Genomic DNA, 27,229 nt, shown 5'->3' with positions numbered 1-27,229 from the left:
ACCAACTTTTATAGAATCATCCAGAATATGGAGCAGGACAAATTAGCGACAAGGTGTGTCTCCTGCGTGGAGCTGTTTTTTCCACTATAAAAATACACCTCACTACTTTCCATCCTAAGCTTAAACTCTACAGAAATGTTCAAGTCATGGGGCAAGGGAAATCTGTATTTTCAATCTTTAGAAGTGTGAAAAATATTACAAAATCGATGGAAGAGATTATGTTTTCCAGATAGGAACCTAAGAGTTGTGAAATTTGGTTTCCTTGCACTTGGCATTGAATTTAGAAGTATAATCATGCTGATGTATATCGTTGTCCATTGAAGCATAGATTTTTCCTCTGACCGTGTTTTTCAATACATTTCATTTGTTGTACCTGAGGTTTTGATCATAACCTGGAAACCCCAAGCTGAACTGCAGAGGGCATGCTTAGCATCTCCGTTTAAGTGAAAGCAAGTCATTCTGAATCACATCTGTTTGAATTTTAAGTAGATATACAAAACACTTTAATGAGCAACAAAGGAACTTTTTTTTTTTTTTAATGGGAAAATAAACTTAACTTTATCTGGCTTTGCCAAAATCAGTTATTTAGCTAGCATCATCAAAATGTCATTGTCAACACACATCTATAATTGAGATCAAATTCTTGCATTCAATTAGTCCTCTGTACTTGCAGAGTTGTTTCCAGGGGTCTAGCAGATACCCCGATGTGCAAATTCTCAAGTTCCTTGTACTATTGTTCTCACATCACCGATGAGTATCTGCCCGTATGAGTCCCATCATCTCTTGGTGCCTTACAATGCCCGGTGAGATGTAAATGCTATGTAAAGTGGCCTGTAGTGTTTAGGGAAGACTGATAAGAAAAGTGACTATACATGTTCATTTCAATTTCCTTTTTTTCTGAGAGTACTGTATCCAAAGATAGTTGGTTCCATGGACATAGGCTCTGTGGATCTGAAGGGACAACTATACATTATTTGGTTTGATAGATGCAAATTAGAGAAATCTAGTTATTTGCCCCCAGTGGGTTGGGTGGCCTGGCTTCACCACAAATCCAGCTAAGTCCCAGTCACCTAACAGATGAGCTAAAAACGAGACAGGCTGAAGAGTCTTTTCCTAATCTTTAATGATTCATGATTCTCTCCTCTTCCACATGCTGCTCTTGCCCTCATTGTGTATGACACACAGAGGATAAACTTTTTGAATGAAATGGAAAAAAAAAAACAGAGCTGTCTGAAACAAGGCACAAAAGGAATCCATGACTGTGTTATCCAAAGTCCCCGAGACCACGGGCTGTATGAGTTCCTGAGTCCCTTGGAGGAGTCTAAAATTTGCAAACCTTAAAAAGAAACCTCACAGCATCAAATCCTGAAAGGTCCTGTGCACTTCCTAATCCCTTCAAAATGGTAGATGAGACCAAGTTTCATTGCTGTGGGCTTTGACTCCTGGAGTTCTGCAGATTTGCCGAAAGCAGTCCTCCTCCCCTTTCTCCTCCTCTATTGTAATAGACTTTACTTTGTACTTCTAAGCAGGGATGAGCTTGGACCAGCCTGGTCATTTGGGAAAGGATGTCTGCCAGACACACTGCATGATTCAGACATTGTTATTGCTGAAGATGGCCATTTTTTTCATCTTCAGCAAGTTTGACAGTCGACTCCAAACACATTTTCATTAATTTAGGTGCTTTTTTGTTTTGTTGTGTTTTGTTTTTAATTCCTAGATGCTCTGAGAGCCTGACAATAACTGTTTCATGAAGTTTCTTCTTTTCTCTCTTCCAGTAATGTCTCCAAGGACAATGTTACTCTTCCCTGGGAATTTCTATCTACAAAGCCTACTCAACCCATTCTGTTTTTTTTTTTTTTTTTTTTTTTTTTGGTTTTTCGAGACAGGGTTTCTCTGTGTAGCTTTGCGCTTTTCCTGGGACTCACTTGGTAGCCCAGGCTGGCCTCGAACTCACAGAGATCCGCCTGGCTCTGCCTCCCGAGTGCTGGGATTAAAGGCGCCCATTCTGTTTTTTGGTCTTCCTTTGAGGCAACCACTATTGGCTACCAACAGAAACCCACAGATATGAAAGCCCCAGGTTTTTTTTAAGGGAAATTTGCAATTTTCCCTATAGACTAAGCTTCATTCTGCCCTTGATATCAAGAATTAAATCTTTCTGTTTACCTAGAGATTTTTATTGATCTGATAATTTGACTTTCACATGGGCTCAAGGTATGATTTACATAACTGGTATCACCGTATCTATATTATGCAAACAAAAAAGGCACCAAAGCTGGATACTTCCCAACTGGGGGACATTTGGGAAGGCACTGACCCCTCAGAGACTCCCCTCCCTCATCTGTGATCCAATCTGTCCTGGCCCCACAACATAGCTGTGAGAGCCAAATGAAGGATTGGAAGTGAGTCACGGTGCAGCACAATGCCTGGCCACGAGTCCACTTCACAAATCAAGGGGTAATTTATAGGGCCTTGGAGAAATGTCCATGCTCCCATTGTCTGAATCATACTAGCCACTTTAAATAACATGTTCTAATCTAAGGAAAAGCGAGACAGAAAAGTTTGACAAAATAGGTTGCTCTGGAAATGTTCCTCTTTATTCTGGGAAATTCACACAATTATGAGGAACTAATGAGTGAAGAAGTACAGGTCACTGGAAAAGCCCTGTTTCGCTCCATCCTTGAGAAGAAACATCAGGCGCAGTGGCTCAGTGAAACAGCCCTGCATGGAGTGGAGAGGCCCTTCCTTTGAGTACCTGCCAATGTCTCTGGTGTAAACATCCATCATGCCTGACTTCAGGCGGTGGTGTCACTGAACACATGGCTGGGAAGAGATGCTGAGAAGTCGTTAATGAGAGCTGGTAGACGTGGGCTTCAGAGCAACTGTGGCTCTTTCGGTGCTCTTGAGACTACCCAAGCTTTACTTTCTTGATGTCTTATCATAAATAGAAAGTCTTTCTGTCTGTTAAAGGAATCCCTACCTCTAAATACAAGGCCCTAAACTTGAGCTCAAAGTTGGAATTGCTGAAGAAGAACAGCTGATCCAAACCCAGACACCTAGTGGGTGCAAAAGGAGACAGCAGACACGACAGGTTCCAAACAAAACAAAACCCTTGTCTAAGGAAAACCACTGACTTCCCCTGTGCTGCCCTTAAAGGATCTCCTCCTCCCCTTCCCTGCCCATAGCTACAAAGAGCCCAGCCTGAAGAACGTAACCTGCATTCTCTTCAACTCTGGTCATTGACTGACTGGGGCCTGTGCCCTGATGATGGCGTTACCAAGACCTAGGATGCCATCCTCCTGGCAGTAAATAAAGCCTGCTCTAGTCCTATGAGGTTTCCTAAATTCTCCTTTTTGTTCTTTACTACAAACTTAGTTCTTACCCATCCTAACAGTGTAAACTTAATCTCTAAGGCTTTATTTTATTGCAGGGACTCAAGGGAAAAATTGGCTAAAATGGGTAAAGAGAAACTAGGTGTAGGGGTAACCTGGCAGCTACTATTAATTACCTTAGTCCATTTTAACACTTTACTCTGGAAATGCATAGCTGCCTGTACAGTATGTGGTGGCCTGGCTACAGCTTTATCTGCTTGTCTTCAGCACCAGCCACATGCACAGCTCACACCTACAACTCTATTATAGGCTTGATTCCAGTCTATCTCACTCCTCCAGTCTAAACTTGATCTGCTAGTGCTCTGATGTCCCTGGTTCTCCACATGGGTTATGTGAACAGGATTGGAAGGGAATCAAAAGAGATGGTCAGGGCATTAGACAGCTGAGTTCAGGAACAATGTGCAAAGGTATCAGAATACAGTCTAGGAGGTGACAGTGGAGAAACCCTGGGGTACCTCCAGTCCTGTCACCAGCCTAAGGCACTTAGGTACAGTGTCTGTCATCTGAAGGAGGAAAAAAGAATAAATCAGAGCTTCTACATGAGGCTAAATTACCCTTGAAAGTCCTGACCACTCTCTCGGCTTGCCCAGCTGAGTCATGGCTTCCTGAACTGCTGGGGGCCTAATGAAGACTGTGGGTGGTTCTGTACTAGGCAAAGGCACCGTGGTAATCCCAGCTTCTTGGGCACACGCTGTTATTAAAGATCGAGCCCAAGTGATTGATGGTGTTATTTTGACCTTTCTTGGACCCAACTGACTTTGGGAAGATGGGGAACAGCTTCTTGGAATGGTGCTCAGCTCTTACCAACACAGAGAAGGTGTCAGGGCGCAGAGTGCCATGTACCCAGCCTCCTAGGGCACACCTCAGGGGAAGGTTCACATGGCAGACCAAGACTTGGGAGTCCTGGCATCAGACAGGGCCAGGCTCTGCACAGGGCAGCCATCTAAGTGTGGTCTACGCCTGTGAACAAAAGAATAACACGTTCTCCCTCTTTTCTTCCTTTCTCCTCTCTTCTCCAAACACATCCTGACATGGGCTTATCACATCTTCTATGGATGAGAAGCAAAATTAATGAAAAAAGAACTGTTAACATAGGACAGTATGGCTTCCTTGTATTTGTTCATTTGTTTTTGCTGTCAGAAATAACTGATAAACTAGTCATTGTAATTTTGTTAGCATGTTTTTCAATGTCAGGCCATGGAGACCTGTAATGTGTGCACGCAATATTATGATATTAAAGAAGGTACTGGCTGCAATTAACAGAATTACTCCGAAGCAGCTGAAAGCACAAGGTGAATGCAGAGGAATTCTGGGTTAAAAGAAGGTTAGTGGAGGCCATTTTGTTGAACTCAAGAGTGTAGAAGCTGCTGCAGCTGGCATTTGTTGGGAGGAGACATATACAATAGCTTTGTGCCTCTTCCTAGATATCAGGCCAAGTCTTACTAGCCACAGACAGAATATCCCTATAGAAAGGTTAAGAAAAGGGTACCCAAGAAGGCCTAGAGTTTACATCTTCTAGTGTAGGTACAAAGAGATCTTTTTGTCGCTCAGTCTAAATAATGACCCACGAAGACAGGAATTTCCATCTGCTATAACCCCAATCAATGACTATGGAAAAGATACAGCATCCTGGAAAGAGGTGTGGCTAATCTGGCTCATATCCCCTCAGCCTGGAGACTTAGAATTCCCGTTGTAATTTTTTTTCAACAGATCAGGAAGTCCCAAGGTTGAGGGTCAGGCAAGTGTGAGTATCAGGACCTGTTTTTCCCACAATTCCTTAGACATATTTGGACAAATAGACTATGAGATAAAGATAAAGAAGAGAATCTCCAGAGTCCAAAGTGTTTGAGATCCTGATGGCCTAGTGTACTTTTCATAGGAATAAGACTTCTCCATTCCAACTCAAGTAAAAAGTACATTTGGAGTACCTGACAAATTAAAAATCAAATCAAAACAAGAAGGTAGGTGTGCGCAGATGTTTGTAATAAATGTCAAGAGTTGCAGCCCTGACCTGATGGTAGAAGTTCTGGGAATGCTGTTTATCCCACTTAGAACTGCTAGGCTGGAGGCAGGGGCAGAGGGAGAGTGGAGGGAAGCAGCAGCCCACATCTTTCCTCCCTCGAAAGATATACAAGGCAGGAGCCACACAGCTGGGGAGCCTCCCATACAGCGACACTGTCCCTGAGGCTGGAAGTAAAGGAAAGTCCACTGGACTGTCCACATGGCACCTCAGCAGTGCAGGGAGAGATGAGAAAAGGGTGTGGTGTTTTGTGCCTACAACACTAGCACTCAAGAGGCACAGGCAGGGAAATCGAGAGTTGGAGGCCATGTCTTAAAATATAACTAAAAAGAATATTAAAAAAAGACAGGAATCAACGACAATCACTGGAAGGAATGAAGGCTCTTTGAGTGCTCTTTGGAAAATGCACACATACCACACATGGTGGATGCTTAATAACTACCTGGTACTTATTGTGTGTTTGTGTGGACTAGACTATGAATCACTTAAAAATTCAAAAAGGGGTTGACACATTACATTTTTGTGGCAATCTTAGGAGGAGGTTATTACAGTCCCTACTACAGAGAAGGCTACTGAGACACAGAACTGCTGAGTTAAGTTGCTAAAAGCTGTATGATGAGTCAGCCAACAGAGCCTGGGCCATCAGGAGCCTCTCTCCCACACTGAGGCCATGCTGTGACCTGAGATTCCTCATAGCATTGCTTTAATAGACAGCAGTCCACAAATCAGGGAGATTACTCATTTCCTGGTGGGAGGGCATTTCTGAGCACTCCAACTGCATATCCAGAAGAGATGTTTCTTTTTGCTTCCATGGCCCACCCAGATCCATGACCACTGGTGTCATAGTGTTAATCAGGACCAAAGTCTGTTTTGTAGAGTTGACAAAATTTACATGGAGCCTGGTTGGTCCTTTAAATTTCAAGGCAAAGATAAGTGTCAAGTGTTAACATGTCCTTCAAGCAAAGCAAAGCTCTAGATAGGTGCGTGTAAGATGGATTTGTAAGTATGAAGGGCCAGCTGCATGGCGCCTCTAGATGCAGTGTGGTAAATAAGCTCTGGATAGAGTCTCAAGATAGAGGCTCTGGATGAGCTATGGATGGAGCCTCTGAGAAAGGTCTGAATGAGTCTCAGAAAGGAATGACCCTCTGGCTAAAGCTCTCCATGGATAACTGGATAGAGCCTCTGGTTGAAGCCTCTGAATGAGCTGTGGGTGGAGATGTGGATGTATTCTCAAGATGGATGGGCTCTGGGTAGAGCTTGACCCCATTCCACATGATTGTCATAGTCCATTGGCTATGGAGAAGGCCGCTGTGCCCAAAGCACCTCCAGTCTTCAACTAAAACCAAATCCCGACTTATCCTGTACACACACCCATTTAAAAACATGAATCACTCATTTCCAAATAACAGGTGTGAAATACTTTTTAAAATAGCCAACACATAATGCCATGCCTTCCAGGCTCCCTTCCCAGTTGCCTATCAAACTGAATTCTACCATCCCAGGGGAAGGAGCATTATTAAATCCATCTCCAGGAGGTTCAACACTTTTAGCAATCTGTAGCATAATTGCCAGCTAAACTTGCTTTAGAATTTGGTCCCAGGTCCCTCCCACACTTGGAAGAGTGTGGTATGGGAGTTCAGCAGTTGGATGTGGGTGAAAGTTTTGCAGCTGGTGACTGGACTGAAGAACTGGGTGGCAGAAACAAGTCCCTGATGGACACCTAGCAAGGCTGACAGCTATAGGAGACTGTGTTCAGACTGTGTCCCTCTGGTGTCCTTATCAACCACTGAAATGCACTGTTGTTAATTCCAACAAAAGCAGAATATCTGCAGGCTACTGGCTTACAAAAGAGTCCTATCAGGCTCTTGTTTGAGATGGTGGTCAGTCTCCCAAGTCAAATTTACACAAATGACTTAGCTGTCAGCCCTCCTTTCCTGGAGACAGCCGTTTCCTGTCCAGAAAGAGAATGTTACCTCAAGGAACCATGTTTGGATGAGAAGCTTGTCTTGCCTTAAGTCAGGAAAGGAGGATGAGAACTGGAGGTTGACTAGAGCTAGAGAACCAATTTTCCCTTTAAGATACTCACCAAACTGTGAATCATTGTTCCTATTTTATAGCTGGAATAAAGGCTACTGCAATGTATACTGTCACTGTTGACAAAGTGCTACCTTAGCTATTATTTCATTTGCTATTCACAGCCAACCTGGGCATGGCCTTTGCAGTCTCGTCTGACAAAAGAGCTGTAGAGAACATGCCAGTGTCTTCCCAGTACAATGACCGGTGGCCTGGAAAAGTGTGGAAGGCCCCGCCCAGTGTTTATCAATATCCCTGAGCATGTATTCCAAGTTAGATCTGTTTGAGATTTGTGCATAGGGAAAAAAAAGTGACCTAAAGTTGTTTTTCGTTCTCTGTCCCAGTCTCTAATGATGAAGTGGTGATGGGTTTTGTCATGTTTTCCTTTTCTTCTTGGCCGCCAGGGAGACCAGAGCAGCAAATAGGAGGTGATTCTAATAGAAGGTGATTCTTTTGCATCTTCGTTAGCCTATCTTCATTCGCATACTTACTTTTACTTTTTTTTTGTTTTTGTTGGTTGGTTTGTTGTATTCAATCTGGCTGTATATATGCCTCAGATTGGTAACTGTGGTTCTTTATGAGAAATACACAATACTAAATAAACAAACAAAACATATGTGAGTCACAGAGCCAGTCCATAAAAGTAGACCTTTCTGGTCCACAGAGCTGTGTTTTCACATACCCACTTGACCATCTTGTTCTTCCAGAGGATCCCCAACAACCGACACATCCTGGATACCAAGAGATAGAAGAGATGGCGGGGGAAGAGGACCACATGGCCCCTTTACTGTGCCATCACCATTCTGTACAGCAAGGACCTCGGGCCTTATCAAAATGGAATGCTCTGGAAGCTGTTGGATATGTCTCACTATGAGTAGCATGTGCAACCAAGCAGTCTTCCCTGGAGGGGAAATTTAATTACAAGAAATTTATAACATATTTGGAAATAAAGGTAGAGCAGTTGTCCTGTAATTAGATACAAGCTGGTTTTAATCCCTTACTGGAAGCTAGTCCCCTTGGGAACCTGGTACAAATAAAGACTTAATCAGGGAATTACGAAAGGACCTCTGGGTCTGGCCACCTCTCCCAGTTGGATTGACTGGAGTGTATATGTGTATGTTGTTTTTTTTTGTTTTGTTTTGTTTTTTTGCCTCTGAGTCCCCTTGTGTGTCTAAGAGGTAAAGCAAACAGATACAGTTTCCAGGGAAGAGAGCCCTTGCCCCCATTCCCAGCAGGCTTGGGTGAGAGCCATCAGCCAGGCTCTCCCCTCACTGCAGCAACTGTCCCAGGCCTGCTGTCCGTCAGGATGGGATACTGGAGCTGCCCTCTTCTTAGGTAGGGAGCATTAGAGAGAAATGCTGTCATGCTGGCTGTTCAAGGGACAGGTCGTGGTGGGGGAGAGGCCTCTAGCTTCACTCATCTAAAACATAGAACAGATCAAGGGTAGAACTGGGCCAATCCCAGCACTCTTGAGAAGCATTTAGATGGTAATTTATCCTGGTTTCCTCAGAGATGGTCTCTGGTCTTGTCCTGTCTTCTTGCTAATCCCTTCCTTTTGAAGCCAAATATCTAGCTCACAACTGTTTTAATTTATGCTATGTGAAGTCGTGGCAGTTCTTTTTCTACCCCATCTAAAAATCAACTGTCATTTAATAGCCTTACATTACATTGAATGTTATTCCCTTGTTCAGAGATGTTGCTAAACTCTCCATTAGCTATGAAAAAAATTCAAGATGCTCAGTATCCAACCAACAGCCATCACAATGCTATATTTACTTTGTATCTCTATATACCTTTCTTAGTATCAAAACGCACCTACTAATTACATATAGATTATATTCTGTTCCTCAGCCAATACATAATGATTATTTTCTAAACTCTAGTCAGCATGGTAGACACCCTAAAAAATCCATGGTAGTTAAATGGTTTCTACCATTTGCCAGGTATGCTTATTTGAACAAATTAAAATAATTAATGTATGGGTTTTCTGAATGTACCTCTTCGGAAGCACCATGTACACTGATTATAAAATGATGATGTATTTTCCATTTTGCAACAAATCAATACCTCAGGTCTTTGTTACAAAAACTTTAAAAGTGGAATGACTCTATTAAACCCATTTAACAGTTTAAAGAATGAAATTACAGTATTTGGCAATATGCCCATTCTACAATTCCTACTTTCAGTGTGAGCATTTGAAATGGATGGTCTGGATTCCCTGATTAAGTCTTTATTTGTACCATTGATGCTGATTAGTTTTAACTGTGAATTGGACACAACCTAAAATCACCTGGGAAGAAAGTCTTAATGAGGAATTATCTAGATCAGATTGACTTGTGGGCATGTCTATGGGGAATTGTTTTAATTGTTAATTGATATAGGAAGACTCAGCCCACTGTGGGTAGCACCACTCCCTAGGATGGGTCCTGAACTGCATAAGAGTAAAGTTACCTAGCAAGCAACACACAACAATCAAAAACTGCAACAAAAATTTCAAGGAGTTTAAAGAAGATACAAAGAAACAGCTCAATGAACTTAAAGAGGAGAAATGCCTAAGCTATGCCCAAGAAAACAGAAATGTAAGGCCAATAAAAATGACACAGATGCTTGCCAGGCGGTGGTGGCGCACATCTTTAATCCCAGCACTTGGAAAGCAGAGCCAGGTGGATCTCTGTGAGTTCGAGGCCAGCCTGATCTACAGAGCAAGATCCAAAACAGGCACCAAAAACACACAGAGAAACCCTGTCTCAAAAAACAAACAAACAAAAAAACCCCAAAACAAAAACAAAACAAGTGACAGATGATGAAGACCATCCAGAATGTGAAAATGGAATTCAATAAAGAGAAACATTGAAGACAACTTAAGCAGAAATTAAGATGGAATTGAAAGTCACAGTAATACAACTAGAAATCTCAAGGGGAAACTCTGTAAGTGAATGAACCAAGCAGAAGATAGACTATCAGGACTGGAAGATAAAGTAGAGGATCTAGACAAAATAAGCAAATAATATGAAACATAAAACAACAACAACAAATCCCAAGAAAGTCCCATGCAAGAAATGTGAAAAACCATGAAAAAAAATTTTTTGATCTATAAAAATAGATGAAGGGAAAGAATCTAGGTCAGTGATATAGACTAGATCTTCAACAATATCATTGAGGAAAATTCTCTCAGACTAAGGAAAACACACCCATACAAATAAAAAAAGGACCCAGAACACCAAATAAGACCAGAAAAGAAACTCCACACAGCATATCATAGTTAAAACACTAAGTATACAGAACAAAGACATTATTTAAAGCATCAAGAGAAAAAACACAGGTCACCTGGAAAGGAAATCTATCAGAGTAACAGCTGACTTCTCAATGGAAACACTGAAATCCAGAAGAGCCTGGAGCAATGCATCACAAGCCCCAAAGGACCACATTGGCCAACCGAGAGTAATGTACTCAGCATAATTATCTAACACATTTGAAGGAGAAAATAATATGCCTTTTAATGCAAAGGCATGTTGCTAATCTTTTAGTTTTTGGACAGTGAAATGATTCATAGTAAGGATATATAGTAAACCTGCATGAATATTTTTTTAATCAAATTGGTCATTACACAAACAAAACAAAACAAAAAACACTTACTTAGGCATTTACTTCCCTAAAAGGAAGTCTTATTAATAAAGCGGTACCCCTGAATTTATTTCTATACTTGTTTATTGAATACTTACAGTAGCAGGGAAATCTAGTGTAATCCAGAAGGAATTTGACTTTGGAGTCAGACAAACTTGAGATCAATTCCTGACTTGGTCACATCCAGTTGTTTTCCTACTGATAAAATAAATATATTTTGAAGGCTTACTTTTTATTTCTAGGTTATGTGCACATGCATGAAGGTGTCCACAGAGATCAAAAGAAAATATCAGTTCCTCTAAAGCTGGAGTTACAAGCAGTTGTGGGCTGACAGACATGGGTACTAGGAACCAAACTCTGGTCCTCCCCAAGAATCTCAAAGATTTTTAACCATTGCACCATCTCTAACCCCAAGATTTTCTCAAAATAGATTTACAAGAGGTAATGATTAAACCAAGTAATTTTTAAAGTATATCCCTCGCATATGTTTTTGAGATTGTGTTTTAATTGCATTTCCTCTTTCCTCTTCTCCCTCCAAGCCCTCCTCTATATCCTTCCCTGGTCTCCTTCAAATTCATAGCCTCTTTTCTCATCAATTGCTATACACACACAAACATACACACACACACACATACACATTATATATATATATATATATATATATATATACATAATAAAATCTATTGGGTTCATATAATATTACACACACACACACACACACACACATATATATATATATATATCTTCAGGGCTGACAGTTTGGTACTAGACAACCAATTGGTTTTCTCTTTGCTGGGAGGGGCTGCCTCTCCCACTTCCAGGTTTACTTAGTTGCCATGAAGTCTCATGGGCTTTTCCTCATGCGTTTTGGCATGTTTGTTAGTATCCCCCTGGTTCGGCTGATATCTGGATGGCCATGTTGGTAAGACTTTACAGACAGAGCTTCTGGTGTTACTAGGAGACAGAATTTCACAGCAAAGTCCCTGCTCCAAAGGTTCTTACAGTCTTTCCACCCCCTCTTCCATGGTGTTCCCTGAGCTTTAGTTTCCAGAGTGTTTTGTAGATGTACCCATTGGGACCAGGCTCTGCAGCACTGCATATTGATTGATTGTGGTTTTCTGTGGTGGTCTCTGTCAGTTACAAAGAGAAATTTCCTTGATGAGGGGAGAAGACTATACTTATCTGCTGTGGATATCACTCTGTATAAATAAACACTGATTGGCCAGTAGCCAGACAGGAAGTATAGGCGGGACTAACAGAGAGGAGAATTGAGGGAACAGGAAGGCAGAGGGGGAGACTGCTGGAGCCGCCGCCTGGACAAGGAAGATGTAAGGTACCAGTAAGCCACGAGCCACGTGGCAAAGTATAGATTAATAAAAATGGGCTAAATATAAGAGTAAGAGCTAGACAATGATAGGCCTGAGCTAATGGCCAAGCAATTTAAATAATATAAGCATCTGTATGTTTATTTATTTATTTATTTTTTCGAGACAGGGTTTCTCTGTGTAGCTTTGCGCCTGTCCTGGAACTCACTTGGTAGCCCAGGCTGGCCTCGAACTCACAGAGATCCGCCTGGCTCTGCCTCCCGAGTGCTGGGATTAAAGGCGTGCGCCACCACCGCCCGGCCCTGTATGTTTATTTTATAAGTGGGCTAAGGGACTACCGGGACTTGGCGGGACCTGGAGAGAAAACTCCAGCTACACTTATCTGTGGGTACAGGACAAATGTTTACAGATTTTTGTTAGGGATTATGCCATTTTAGTAAATCAGTGGTTGTAGTACAACTATGGTTTCACTAGCACTGATTAGTTAGCTAGATTTCCAGGACCAGGCATGGTATTCCTCTAATTGAGTGGGTTTTAAGTCCAATTAGAGAGCTGTTAGGTACCAACAAAGTACGTGCACCACTGCTGCATACTTAGGGTTATTGTGCCAAATTGGATGTTGATGCAGTTTGTAGGTGTCGTAACTGGGAAGGACTGTTGGTTGCCTCCCTCCTTTGGGAGCTTAAATGGCTCCTTTTGGTACCATGAAATGCTAGTCCTCATTGCAGGATCATGCAGGTCAGTTCCAGCTCAGGTGCCTCTGGGCCCTGCTTCTGAATTGCATGGTGTCTTCAACAACAGGGCTTCCATCTCTGGGTTAACCCTCCTGATGTACTGTAGCCACTAACAATGTTAAACTATCATGTGAATTGTCCATTTCTTATATGTTGCATGATGACAGTTTCTTTTAATTTCAGCAATTAAGAATTTCCCTTCAACATCCTTTCCTGAAAGACATGGGATGGTGATAGCTACATTTACTCCCTTATCACTTCTGACTCAATTGGCTGCCTAATTACTTTTACAGGTTCTCCAGAAAGATACAAGATCACACACTTTCCTGCTTTTAGTTGTTGCTTTCAGGGGCAGCTGTTAGAGTTCCTGTGGAGAAGGAGCCTCCAGCCTCCATTAAAGCACTTTCTGCATCTCCCAGCTTTTCTGCACCTGCCTCAACTCATCAAAACTCAAGGCTGGAATCAATGTGCTCTGAGAATAAATGAGAAATTAGGGATCTTATTCAAACTGGTTCGAATTCTATCTTTCTTCATTGGTTTATGTGATGCTGGGCACATTAATGCAAATCATGAATTTCTCATTTATTTTAAGGTGTTAGTGTATGCACGCACTGCACAAACAGTGAATTAAAACACAATAGAGAACAGTCTCTCATACCAGCTATTTGATATGATGCTCGTGAACATTAGCCATTAGCTTACAACCACTCTACTTGGAGGAGAAGGGCATGTCACTGCTTTTGCTATAAGGATCTTCTCTGGAATGGAGGATGCTGGGGATAATCATCATCACATAAATGAAGAGGATAAAAGGCCCATGTGCAAACGTGTCTGCTACTCGAACACCTCAAAGACCAGGTTCTTTCTAGACTAGATCTGATACACATTTCCATAAATTATTCCCTCAGCCTCTCCTTGTGAGCATGGGCTCTAAAAAGAGTTACAGCCTTCAGTGTCTAAGCCATTCTTACTTCTGGCTTGCTGATGTCACATAAAAGCCAGTGGCTTCCCCATCCATTAAATGAAGATGGCGGTGGGATTATTCCACTAATTAATTGTAACTGACTACACAAGTGTATGCCACTCATGCAGTGTGTAATTTAAGCTGAAGTCAGGATGTCTTGGATTTGAGCTCTCCCTCTGCATATGCTTGAATCTTACCTCAGGAGGCCTCAGATTATGAAATATATGTTAAAAAAAAACTTATCACTTGGAGAAACCTGGGGCATGAGAACAAATGATCATGTCCAAACAATTCCAAGAACTCTTCCTGGCACGCAGCACATGCTTCATAAAAGTTATTCATCCTCTTTAACTCCAAAATCCAAGGATGTACAAGTTATAACTAATACTAGAGGGGTTTCTACGGAGGACAAGCCTCTACACAAGGGCATTCTTCTTGTGTATATTAGAATAATCTGAAGAGTTATTTGCCAGTCGTTTGCTTAATGCCCTGCCCCAAGCAGAGCCCTTTCACTGAGAGCTGATGTATGGTTATGGATGTTCACGGGCTCTCAAGGCCAGCTGGAACGATTGTATCTATTTAGAATGAAGCCTGGAGTGAGGCTGTTCAGGTGAGAAGCCTGTCTCTGTCACACAAAAGGTGGGAGCCTGTGGAGTCTTCATTTAAGGGGCTGTGAAAGTCCCTGAAAAGCTTTGAACGCCTTTTTGCTTTGAAAATATGTACAGTACATAGCATGTTTGGGGAAGTGACTAGATTGCGCATGTACTGGTACCCGTGATGCCCCTACCGCCAGCACATCCACCCTCAGACTGAGTCTGTTGTGATCTCAGCCATAACACCATATGTATGCTCACACCTGCTTGCCTACATTTTGAGAACAAATCCTTGGGCTGAGTAAAATGTCAGAGGCATATCTGCCCGATTGTCATTTGTTTTCTTCAATTCTAAAAAGAAAAACAAAACAAAAAAAGAAAAAAGAAAAAGAAAAAAACCCAGCAACTACAGACTTCCTCAGAGTCCTCCATCCACCCTCATTTATTTTGCTGCCTGGATGTAATTTAAGGAGAAGCACTGAAAACGTCAAAACTGAGCACACTGGAAACAGTGTTGCAATCTTACAGGTGTGAGGCAAATTCCCCGGAAACTAATCTTGAGAGGATTAGGAAATGACTCCACATAGTTAGCGATGGTTCTTAGGGCTGGAGAGGCGGCTCACCCATTAAGAGCACTGGCTGCTCTTCCTTAGGACTCAGATTCGAGTTCCAGAACCCACATGACAGCTCACAGCTGTCTATAATTCCAGTACCAGGAGATAATGATACCTTCTTCTAACCTGAGTGGGTATGTAGTACTCACACATGTGTGCAGCAAACACCTATACACGTAAACTAAAAATAAATCTTAAAAACAAGCAAAACCTAGAAGTGATGGTTCTTTCTCCCTTGTGCTGATGACAATACTAGTACTCACATGCTACAAGAATAATACATGCCTCCCACCAGAGGCAGACCCCCACCCCCACCCCAGCCAGGACAGAGACCCCCGGTTCTTGCTCCTGCTATTTCAAAATATGATGCTCTGCTGTCTTTAAGCTGTGCTCCTCAGGTTGGTCAGATCTGATTAAGAAGACTCAATTACTGACTAGGGAAGATCTGAAGCCCTAAAAAAGAAAGTCCCGTCCAGTCCTGTCATCCTGTCATTTCCTACCCCACGCCCTCCCCCTTGGCAAAGGCTTGAATGTTTTGTAAAACTGATCTCCCCCAAATGTGGCAACATTCCCTGGTGTCACCTCACGCTCCAGCTGCCTCCTGGTGCCATTACCATCTCAGCCACCTCCTGTTGCTCTTGAAGTCCAGTCTGGACATTGATTGCTTTTCACTTCCTGTTCTGGGCCTTTGTCCTTTGCTCATTATCCACCAGCTGTGGCCCAGCTGCTGTATTCTACACTGGAGGGGGTGTCCTGCACCTGGCGTCTGAGCTCATTCACGTCCTACAAGCAAGCACGGCGCATGAAGCACTCTGGGTCTTTGTTTTGAAAGCAGCTCTAAAAATGTCGAGTCTTATTAACTGTCCAAGGGAGGACTGGGAAACCAAAAGCCTTAGGGAGGTGGGTGATTAAGTAAAAACGTTTCTTTCCCAGCTTTTTCTTCTCTTTCCACCTGCTGCGTTAACTTGGGTTTCCAGATGAGCACTCAAAGCACTGGAGTAACCATCCCATGGAAGGGATGTGGAACTCATAGGTCTGGAAACAGTGTCCATTCTAAGAGAAAACCAAGATTACCATCCCTGATGTTCACAATAATTTTTACATGCAAGCTAGAGATGTAAACAAAGGTAGCTTATATTCTTGAATGCTGTGTATTCCAGTAACATTAAAAAAACAGGATGCACAATGTAGATAATGCTGATGTGGACAAGAAATTGTTCTATCACCTTGGACAAGTGTGCTGGCACAAGCTCACAACTTGCTGGATATTGGAGGTGTAAAACAACAACCCTTTAATTCTCTACTTGCTCTTAATTTCACCTTTGGCGTAGCCTCTCATTGCAGGTCAACTGATCTCCCCTATTTTCATGTTGATACTTACTTTTCCTCTTTTTAAAATTCATTTTTTAATTATTTCCTTTATTTTGAGATTATAATATAATCACACCATTTTCCCCCTCTTCCAACATTCCCATATACCCCTCCTTGCTCTCTTTCAAATTAATGACCTCTTTTTTATTAATTGTTGTTATATGCATATATAACTATATGTATATGTACATATATACATATATAAACACATGCATATATATATATATATATATTCCCTAGTATAACCTGCTCAGACTGTATAACGTTACTCACATGTATGTTTTCAGGGCTGAATATTTGGGATTGGATAACAGACTGGTGTGTTCTTCCCTTGGGAAGACTATTTCTCGCACTCTTGGCTTTTAGTTGCCTGAAATTCTTTGTGTAGAGTTGATCCTTGTGAGCTTTCCCCTCTCCATTTCGGCGTGTCTATTGTCCTTGTTCAGCCCACAGTTAGGCAGTCATGTTGGTGAGATTTTATGGGTGTGGCTTCTGACATTAATAGGAGACACAGTCTCACAGCAAACTCCCTGATCCTCTGGCTCTTGCAATCTTTCTGCCTCTTTCTTCTGCAGTGTTCTCTAAGCCTCGGGTGCAGCAGTTGTTTTGGAGATGTATTGAAAGTTACCTTTGTTCTTGCTCTGATGAAAATGCATGAGAACAGAAACTTAAGGAAGGAACGTGATCGGTTTTAAATCCCCGGGTATCCATCGCCTCTGATATAATAAGCCAAATCAAACAGAATTAATAAATCCAGGTTTAATGAACAGAGCAAAGCAATCCTGGGTGACCCTTGGAAAGGCAGGGGAAGAGTCACATGGCAAATAGAGCTACCAGGCCTTAAGTAACCTGTAGGCGTCGCCTTGAGCCGCCCTTTTGGGCCAGCTTTAAGGGGGCGGGGTCTGGAAGAGGAGGGCAGCTCTAGGGGAGGGGCTGCTGTTTGGCGGGCTCTGAGGGGGCGGGTTTGGGGAGAGAGAGATGGTGGAGGGGAGTTGAGGTGGAGCTTCCACCAGAACAGAAGGGTTCATTTTGGCTCACGGTTGGACATGTAGGAAGCCTAGCTCTGCCAGCACTAGCCCAGACATCCTGATGATTCCTACTGAAGAGAGCATGTGAGGGAACAAGCTGGCAATTTGGAGCTAGTGACTTGAACGAACTAATTCTGAACTGATTTCAATACGTGCTGTACTCAAAGATGGTTTCTTAGAGTTCACAGCATAAAGTGCTGCTTGGAATGTAAAGTAGTTGAGTATATCTAATTATTGCTCAAGACGGGGTCCCTAGTATAACTGCTTGCAATTATAATCATAAGCATGATTCATAGTTGAACAAGGGCTTCTGTTATACAGGCTTACTATATTATTCTGGTTTTCTGTTATTGGTATAACACTATCACAAACAGTGTCTTCAAAGAGCACCAATGTATTATATTGCTGTTCTGGAGGTCAGCTCAAAGTAGGTCTTTCTGGGTAAAAAATGAAGGTTTTCACAGGGCTGTGATCCTTCTATGACTCTAGGAGGGGATCCACTTCCTCCCTTTATCCAGCTTTCAGAAGCCAACCATACCCCTTAGTTTGTGGCCTCTTTCTTCTATCCTAAGCCAGAAATTTTGAGCTAAGTAATATTTTATGTTTCTGTCTATCTCATTTTTGTCCAATTCCCTCTCCTATGTTTAAGAGTCTTTATGATTCTGAAAATATTGTGCCGCCAGAATGATCCAGTGTAAGTGGCCTGTACCCATATTAAATAGCAATCATATACTACCCTAATTCCACTAGTAACTATGTGTGTCTGTGAGTATGAGTGTGGGAAGTTTATCCACCAACCCCACAGTTCCCCAGAGTTTTCTTGAGTGCGAGCAGCAGGAAACGTTAGATAGAAGGATTTAGATTGTGGAGATAAACAGATAGAAAATACAGGATAGCCTCCAGAGGGCCTGGAACCTATTCTAATGGGCCCTGACTGTCTCTGCCCCAGGGTATTTATAGACACCAAGAGGTGGAGCAAAAGACCTCCTCCCCCAGCACAGCCAAGTGCAGGCCATTTCAGACACCTGCACTCAGGCCCATGGTCCTAATCATTCTCTCTATGCAGATCTGCTGAGTAAAGCCACGAGGAACCTGAAAACAGGCTCCCACAGATGTGTGTGTTCCTGGACGTGTCTCCACATGTACAAGGCAAACACTGTGCCAATTGTGCTGCCTCGATCTGCAGCTCCTTTATCTGCAATCTTAGATCCTCCTGACAGTGCGAAGGAACATGTCACTTCTGGGCCGAGGGATGTCCAGAGCTTTGAAGAGAAGTAGTTTGTTATTATAAATATTAGTAGACCTTTGAGGATGAAGACCAGTCAACCAGTAGGAAAAATTAAAGCACCGGGGTATTGGGAGTATGGTTCAGTCAACAAAGTGCTTGCCTTACAGGATTTTAATCTCAGAACCCATGTAAAAAGCCACCATGGTGGTGGTGCCCACTTGTAATTCCATCTTTTGGAAGGCAGAGAAAGGAAGCACCTTGGGGCTCACTGGCCTAATTGGTGAGCTCTAGACCAGTAAAACATCCTGTCTCGAAGAGGTGGACAGCACTCCTGAAGATGATGGCTGAGATTCTTCTCCAGAATTCATGGACATATACCACATATACACGAATACACGTGTACACAAGTACTCATATTTAAAAAAATAAGAAAAGAACTAATGGATAATAGGTCAGTCTTTAAGTAAAATTCAGTGGACATGGAAGATGAAGACTTGCACTGAATTAGCACAGGGGATGAAGTGGCAGCCTGGATACTCTGTAAAGGGTTGGAGCTCACCATGGCTGTGCTACCCAACATTTAGGAGAAGCACTTACTCAGGGTAGACATCATTCAATCTATGTGCATTAAAAACAAATCTTAAAATCTCTATCTGCCGTCCAGGAGCTCTCCAATAGGAGGGAGCAACAAGGAAGCCGAGAGCACATGGAGAAGACAGACACTGATTGCTGTAACACAGAGGAAGGATGCCTTTGTTTGGATATGGCATTTGAAAAAGACTGAAACAGCCAGGGACCATCCCAAGGCTTCCTGCAGGACACATTGCATGGTTGACTTCATCTGGTGAAATTATGTTAATACAGGTAGCAGCATGGAGAGAAGAAAACAGAAGGTGGAGGCCGACACCTGAGCTTGGGTAGATGGCAGTCTCAAAGGGGAGTTGTGACGTACCATCTACAGTATGAACTCCAGATACTGCACTGGACATTATGGTACATGTTGTTAATGTCCCTCAGGATCGTCTGATCTTGCTTTCCGAACAGAAGCTCCTGCCCCAAACTACACGGTAACCCCATCAGGACATTTGGTTTTTCTATGGGCAGTGGTGCATTTTCCAGTCTCTTTTGCAGCTGGAGGGATGGCCATCTCTGCAGTGGAAAATAAAAACAAATGTGTGTGATTTTGGTGTCGTTCTCTTTAACGACAGACATGGCTTCCAGTGAACTTGCTTGCCTCTTCCTTGTCTGTCAGGAAGAAACAGAAAGGCAGAGTAGCCACCATGAGTTCTGTCGTTTGAATAGCTGGCTCATCTCTGGACTCAGGGGAGAGTGAGAGAGAAAAGTGAGCCTCTCCTTTATTTAATCTGCAGAACTTTGGTGTCTTTTTGGTCCAGCTGCTCGGCGTAACACTGAACAAATAAGATAAATTAAAGAAACATCTCCTGTTTTGTGTCCAGTAGTCAATAAGTCTCTGCTGAGACATTAGCTGAGTGGAAATCATTTGTGAATTCCTCTAGGTTTCTGTCCCTTGGACTGGCCAGATTTCTCTTCATTAATAGAAAGTGACCTTCCCGCCTCAGCATCCCTTCAATGAGATTGCGAGCACAATTGCTTTCTTCTCACTGGGTCCTTTTCCCACGTATGTAATTGGGGGCTTTGTGGGTGGGATCCTCTTTTTGTCCTCCTCACCTGCTTTTTCCCCCCACTTAGCTCATTTCAAACCCTGTGGTGGGAGGAATCTGTCACTGTGTGGGTGACAGGAGTGAGGAGAGATCTGGAGGCATGGTCTCAGGTTTCAGGAAGTGGTTATTTATATAGCCCCATTGGTAGGTACTCAAGAGACTGTGAAATGAAATATTAAATCCAGAGTTTCTGACTCACTAGTCCTTTGAGAAAAGGACTTCAGAAAACACAGGTGTACAGTCTACTGAGCTCGTGATTTTCTTTATAGTTTGTTCCTGTAGAAATAAACCTTGATATTTTATCCCAGGAGCATTGCCTCCCAAAGAGCCCCCTGAGGCGATGTGTGTTTTAGGAATCCCAGATGTGAATTTGTTTTCAGGGATTCATCCTTGGTGATATCATTCACTCTGGTTTTCCTCTTCCCTTCTGGGATGATGTTTTCCAGACTTTTCTCTTAGCTTCATCTTTTCCTCTCACTCCTAAGTTCTGAGTGTTCCTCAATCACCCTTGAGCTTCCTTCTCCTAACTATAAACTGGTCCCTTGGTGGAAATATCATGTAGGTTCCAATAATATCAACATTTTGACCTCTGGCTTCTCCTAGCAACCCCAGACTTATACACCCCAGCTGTTTACGTGGAATTCTACAGAGAGCTAGTACTCAGTGTGATAAACAGAAGAAAGACAAGGTTGGAGAGATGGCTCAGGGGCTAAGAGCATGCACTGCTCTTCCAGAGGATCCAAGTTCTGTTCCCAGTACCCATGTCAGGCAGCTCACAACTGCCTTTGACTCTACCTCCAGGAGATCCAGTATCTCTGGCCTCTGTGAGCATCTGCACTAATGTGTGCATGCATACCCACCTTCCCCCATAAATAACTAAAAATAAAAATAAATTATTTAATAAAACAGAAGAAAGATGAAACAAAACATCCGTTTGTTCTTCAAACATGTATGCCAATTGGGAAAATTTGTTAAGGTAATCATTTAATTCCCCCTCCAATATACTATGTCTCAAATACAGTGCATTAATTTCTTCCTATGTAATTTAAAAGACCTTCCTGACTGGTAGGAAACCCTTCTCCAGGTGGTATTTCTGGGAGCTAAGTTCTCCAAGTACTCCGCTGTAATAGCTAATTTTGGTTTATCAACTTGATAGGATCCAGAATCTACTAGGAGACAAACTTCTGGGCATGATTGTGAATGAGTTTGGATTAACTGAAGTGAGAATACCCATCCTAAATGTGGGCAGTACTATCCTTAAGGCTGGAGTCTTTGACTGAACACAAAGGGGAAAGCCAGCTGAATATCAGCATTCACATCTACCTGGTTTCTGCCTTCCAGTGCACTCTGACCAAGTGTCTCATGCTCCTGCTGCCATACAATTGATGCCATGATGGGCAGTATCTTCCAACTGTGAGTCAAATTTTCAATTAAAAAATATATAATAATATTATACACTATATAATATAATGGAAATAAAAACAATTTGCAATATGCACTCTATTAATAAACATGGCAAAAGGTAATACATATGCAAAACCTAAGAAATGAATTTTTTCTTTTATTGAAAATAGATTCTTTTCTCACACAATATATGCTGATTATAGTTTTCCCTCCCTCTACTTCTCCTGGTTACTCCCCACCTCCCCTCCCATCCCCCCAGTTACACTCCCTTTCTGTCTCTTATTAGAAAAGAACAAGCTCCTAAGAGATAGCAACCAAACATGACAAAATAAAATAAGATGAAGCAAAAACTATCATATTGAAGTTGGATGTGGGAACTCAGGAGAAGGAAAAAAGTCCCAAGGGTAGACACAAGAGTCAGAGACCCACTTGTTCCCACATTCAGAAGTCCTATAAATACTGTGGAATAATCCTTTTGTGCACTGTGAGGATGTATTGCTCTCATTGTTAATAAACAACTGACTGGCCAATAACTACGCAGGGAGAGATTAGGTGGGAGAGCCAAACTGAGAGGATGCTAGGAAGAAGAAGGGTAGAGTCATGTGGAGTCACCAGCCAGACACAGAAAAAAACAGAGATGAACATGCCATACTGCAAAACGGTACCACAATGAGGTAGAACATAGATAAGAAATATGGGTTAATTAAAGATCTAAGAGATAGTTAGTAACAAGCCTAAGCTACCAGCTGAACATTTATAATTAATAATAAGTGTCTGTGTGGTTATTTGGGAGCTGGCTAGTGGAACAGAGATACCTGGTGGGACAGAAAAATGCCACCTACACATAATAATACCAAGCTAATAGCTATAATATATAAGCAGATAACCTGGTGCAGACCCATGTAGGCCCTGTGCTTGCTGCTTCAGTCTTTGTGAGCTCATATGCACCTTGATTAGTTAATTCAGAGGAGTTGTTCTCCTGGTATCCTCTGCCCACTCTGGCTGTTCAAATCTTTTTGCCTACTTCCATGAGATTCCCTGAGCTCTGAAGGGAGGGATTTGATGGAGACCTCCCATTTAGACTCTGCATTATGTCTGGCTGTGGGTCTCTGCATCTGTTTCCATCTACTACCTGAGGAAGCCTCTCTGATGATGACTGAATAAGACAATGATATAGCAAAACATCATTAGAAATTATTTTAATTTTTTTTAGACCAGTATTGTTTGGTTTTACCCTAGGACTTTGGGCTATCTAGTCTCTAGTTCTTGGTTACTCAACCAGTGTCAGGTATGAGTTCCTACTTATAGAGTAGGCCAAATCAGACATTGGTTGACTACTCCCACATGTTCTGTGCCACCATTGCCTTAGCATATTTTACAGGCAGAAGATTGTAGGCAAAAAATGTGGTGTCCACGTTTCTCTTTCAGTACCCTATAGAGTATCTTCCTGAACCAAAGAGACTAGAACATAGGGATGAAGGCTTCATGTGGGCACCAGCACTTTTCCATTTTCAATGAATTGAGTGGGTGTTGTCCTTGGCAATGAGCCATACTATCCATTTGCAGAGAGCAACCCTTTGTCTCAGTAACAATCTGAGTTGCTTGATGATTTCCATGGGACCCCCTCATTCAACAACTCAACTGAATACAACCATGTCTTCCCACTGGAAGCCTAGTCTTGTTACATGAGATGGCCAGTTGAGACTTCATATTCCCCATTACTAGGAGTCCTCATTAGAATCACCTTCAGGTTTCCATACCAGCCCCCAAAATCTCCCCAATTCCAGCTATTTCTCTTGTACATTGCTCCTCTATCAGATGCAGAGTTGGTAAAAATCTTTTCCCATTCTATAGGCTGTCACTTTGTCCCATTGACAGTATACTTTGCCTTACAGAATCTTTTCGGTTCTATGAGGACCCATTTATTAATTGCCAATCTTAGTGCCTGTGCCATCAGTGTTCTGTTCAGAATGTCATGTGTCAATGAGTTCAAGGCCATTCCCTACTTTCTCTTCTATAATGTACAGAGTATCTGGTTTAATGTTCAGGTCTTTGATCCACTTGAACTTCAGTTTTGTGCATAGTGATATATAATGGATCTATTTGCATTCTTCTACATGCAGACATCCAGTTTGACTAGCACAATTTTTTGAATATGGTGGGTTTTTTTCAGTGTGTATTTCTGGCTTAGTTATCAAAAATCAGGTGTCCAAAGGTGTGTGGATTTATGTTTGGGTCCTCAATTAGATTCCATTGATCAGTGTGTTTATGCCAATACCATACGTTTGTTATTACTATAGTTCTACAGTACAACTTGAAGTTGTGAATGGTGAGAACTCCAGCAGTGTTTTTATTGTTCAGGATTGTTTTAAGCTATCTTGGGGTTTTTTTTTTTGTTCATTTGTTTGTTTGTCTTCATATGAGGTTGAGAGTTGTCCTTTCAAGATCTGTAAAGAATTGTATTGGAATTCTGACAAAGATTGCATTGAATCTGTAGATTGCTTTAGGCAGGATGATCAGTTTTACTATGCTAATCCTACTGATCTATGAACATGGGAGATCTTCCATCTTTTGATGTCTTCAATGTCTTTCTTCAAAGACTTGAAGACAGACTTTATCTTCAAGTCTGTCACTTGCTTAGTAAGAGTTACCCCCAAGATATTAATTATTAGTTGAAGCTATTGTAAAAGGTGTTTTTCCCTGAGTTCTTTCTCAGTTCATTTGTCATTTGAATATAGGAGGGCTACTGATTTTTTTTTTAGTTAATCTCGTATCCAGTAACCTTACTAAAAATTTTTATTCTGAGAAATGAAAATTTTAATAAATAAAAATGATTATTAAGTTCTGTGAAAAAATCGTTTATATCCTTATGCCATCATGGTCTCTGTGGCTGTGATAAAATACTGATCAAAACTAACAGGGGGGAGTATTATATCATTTTACAATTTATATTACATTACAGAGGGAAGCCAGGGCAGGAGATTGAAGCAGAAACCATGGAGGAAGGCTGCTTACTTGTTTGATTCTCTAGCTTATTCAACTAGTCCTCTACAATAAGTAATATTGATAAGCCCACCTGCTTACAAATAGCACTGTGGGTAGGACTTTCCCACATTAATAAGCAATTGAGAAAATGCCCCATAGACATGCCCACTGGGCAACCTGATGAAGGCAATTCCTCAGCTGGAGTTCCTTTTTCCCAGTGCTGTGCTCCAGTTTGTGTTATGTTCATAATAAAACTAACCCCTGCAGTTGCTCCTTGTCAGGTGCTTGCTCCCAGCAACGAATAACTAGCATGTAGTCCTACCTATGGAGATGGATGAAGAACAAGAGATTCACACATGGAAGGTATCTGTGGACAGTTGTGAATATAACACACATCACTGCTTCAGGACCAAACTATAAACAGAGTCAAGGAAACCAGCTACCTAGTCCCTGACACACTACACCACTTTGCTCAGCAACTGTCCCTTCCCCCTCCTGGCTCTCTGACACAGTTTAAAGTCAATGATTTCTAGCTGAAACTTTTTGTGATTGGTTTTGAATGGTACCTTACAACCACACTTCAAGCCAGATAGCTTGGTCCATCCTTTCTCTCAATTCTCCATACACTTTGGTGTCTACATCCAAATATGCAACTTTTACATGTGCTGGTCTATTTCTTTTAGTACTTCATGAACAGTGGTCAAGAGTATCCACAGGTTGGACCTAAAATACACATTTCTACTGTGATCATGGTTATATGTGTGGAATGGTTATCAGCCAGGTCCTACCCATGATGCTACATCTATTGTGAACCATTTTCTGTCTTGATCATTGCAGCAATGATGTAGCTGGTGTTTTGCCTGTAGTGACTGTCATCTTTACTTCAAGCATGACAATGACTTGTGTTTGTGACTTCCATGGGAAGGTTTAAGTGTATCTTCTTCAAATAGGGCTCCCTAATGGCACTCATCTGGCTTCAAGTCTTAGGATGGCAAGTGCCAGACATTCCTATTTCATTTTCTATCCTCCCTCCCTCCCTTCCTGTCTTCTCTCCTCCACCACAATGCAAGCCAAACACATGTTTAGCTTCACTCCAGACTGATTATATCCATAGATAATGATAATACATCTTTTACAAAGATTTTCCTACAGTAAATTTTACAGTAAATCCAAGAAGTCTAGAATTGGCAGAGCTTTGGTTGATAATTAATGCTTTCTGTTCTCATTTTATTATTCAACTAAATTAGTAACAGAAGTTTCATAGTCTGGTGATATTTGAAACGTTGCCTTTTGTATCTCTATGTTCTGTGATTACATGAAATTATCTGTTCTAAATGCTCAAATGTCATTCTTGGATATCCAGCATTTCCATACTGTATTCATTTGTAGTCGGTGACTGTCTTAGGTACCATTCTGTTGTTATGAATACACCATGACCAAGGCAACTTATAAAAGGAAGCATTTAATGGGTAATTACTTACAGTTTCAGAGGGTGAGTCCATGAATATCATATCAGGGAGCACAGTGGCAGGCAGGCAGACAGGCATGGTGCTAGAGCAAAAGCTGAGAGCTCACATCTGATCCATAAGTTGCAGGCAGGGAGAGAGCCTAGGCCTGGCATGAGCTTTTGAAACCTTAAAGGCCACCCTCAATAACACCCCTTTTCCAACAAGGCCACACCTTTTAATCCTTCCTAAATAGTTCACCAACTGGGAATCAAAAATTTAAATACATGAGCCTATAGGGCCATTTGTATTTAGATCACCACAGTTACAGTGGTCATCATGTGCCAGGCCTCCTCCTTACTCAAACTAGTCATTTGATGAGTTAAACATAAATTTATATTGCCAAATGATAATTCAATCTTTTAGTAATCTGATTCTAACAATAGGTCTATAAGTTTTGGCTTTAAAGCATCAATATTCTTTCAAGCTAATAAACCAGGGTTTGACAAACTATAAATGAATGAAACCCTGTTTGTGTATTTGTTTAAAAAAGTTTTATTGGAATACAATAACAAATACTCCTTTACATGTTTTCTAATATTGGTAACAGAGTTCATTATTTGTTCAGAAATATGATATCTGGGGTTTGGGGGACAACTCAGTCTATACAATGCTTCCCATTTATTCACAAGGACTTGAGTTTAATCTCCAGAAACCACATTAAAAAAGCCAAGTGTGCGGGTAACACAG

The sequence above is a fragment of the Peromyscus californicus genome, unplaced genomic scaffold (assembly GCF_007827085.1).
Source record: "Peromyscus californicus insignis strain IS unplaced genomic scaffold, ASM782708v3 Scaffold_4__1_contigs__length_199733344, whole genome shotgun sequence".
NCBI lineage: Eukaryota > Metazoa > Chordata > Mammalia > Rodentia > Cricetidae > Peromyscus > Peromyscus californicus.
The sequence above is the reverse complement of the archived record's forward strand: the minus strand, read 5'-3'. Positions refer to the sequence as shown.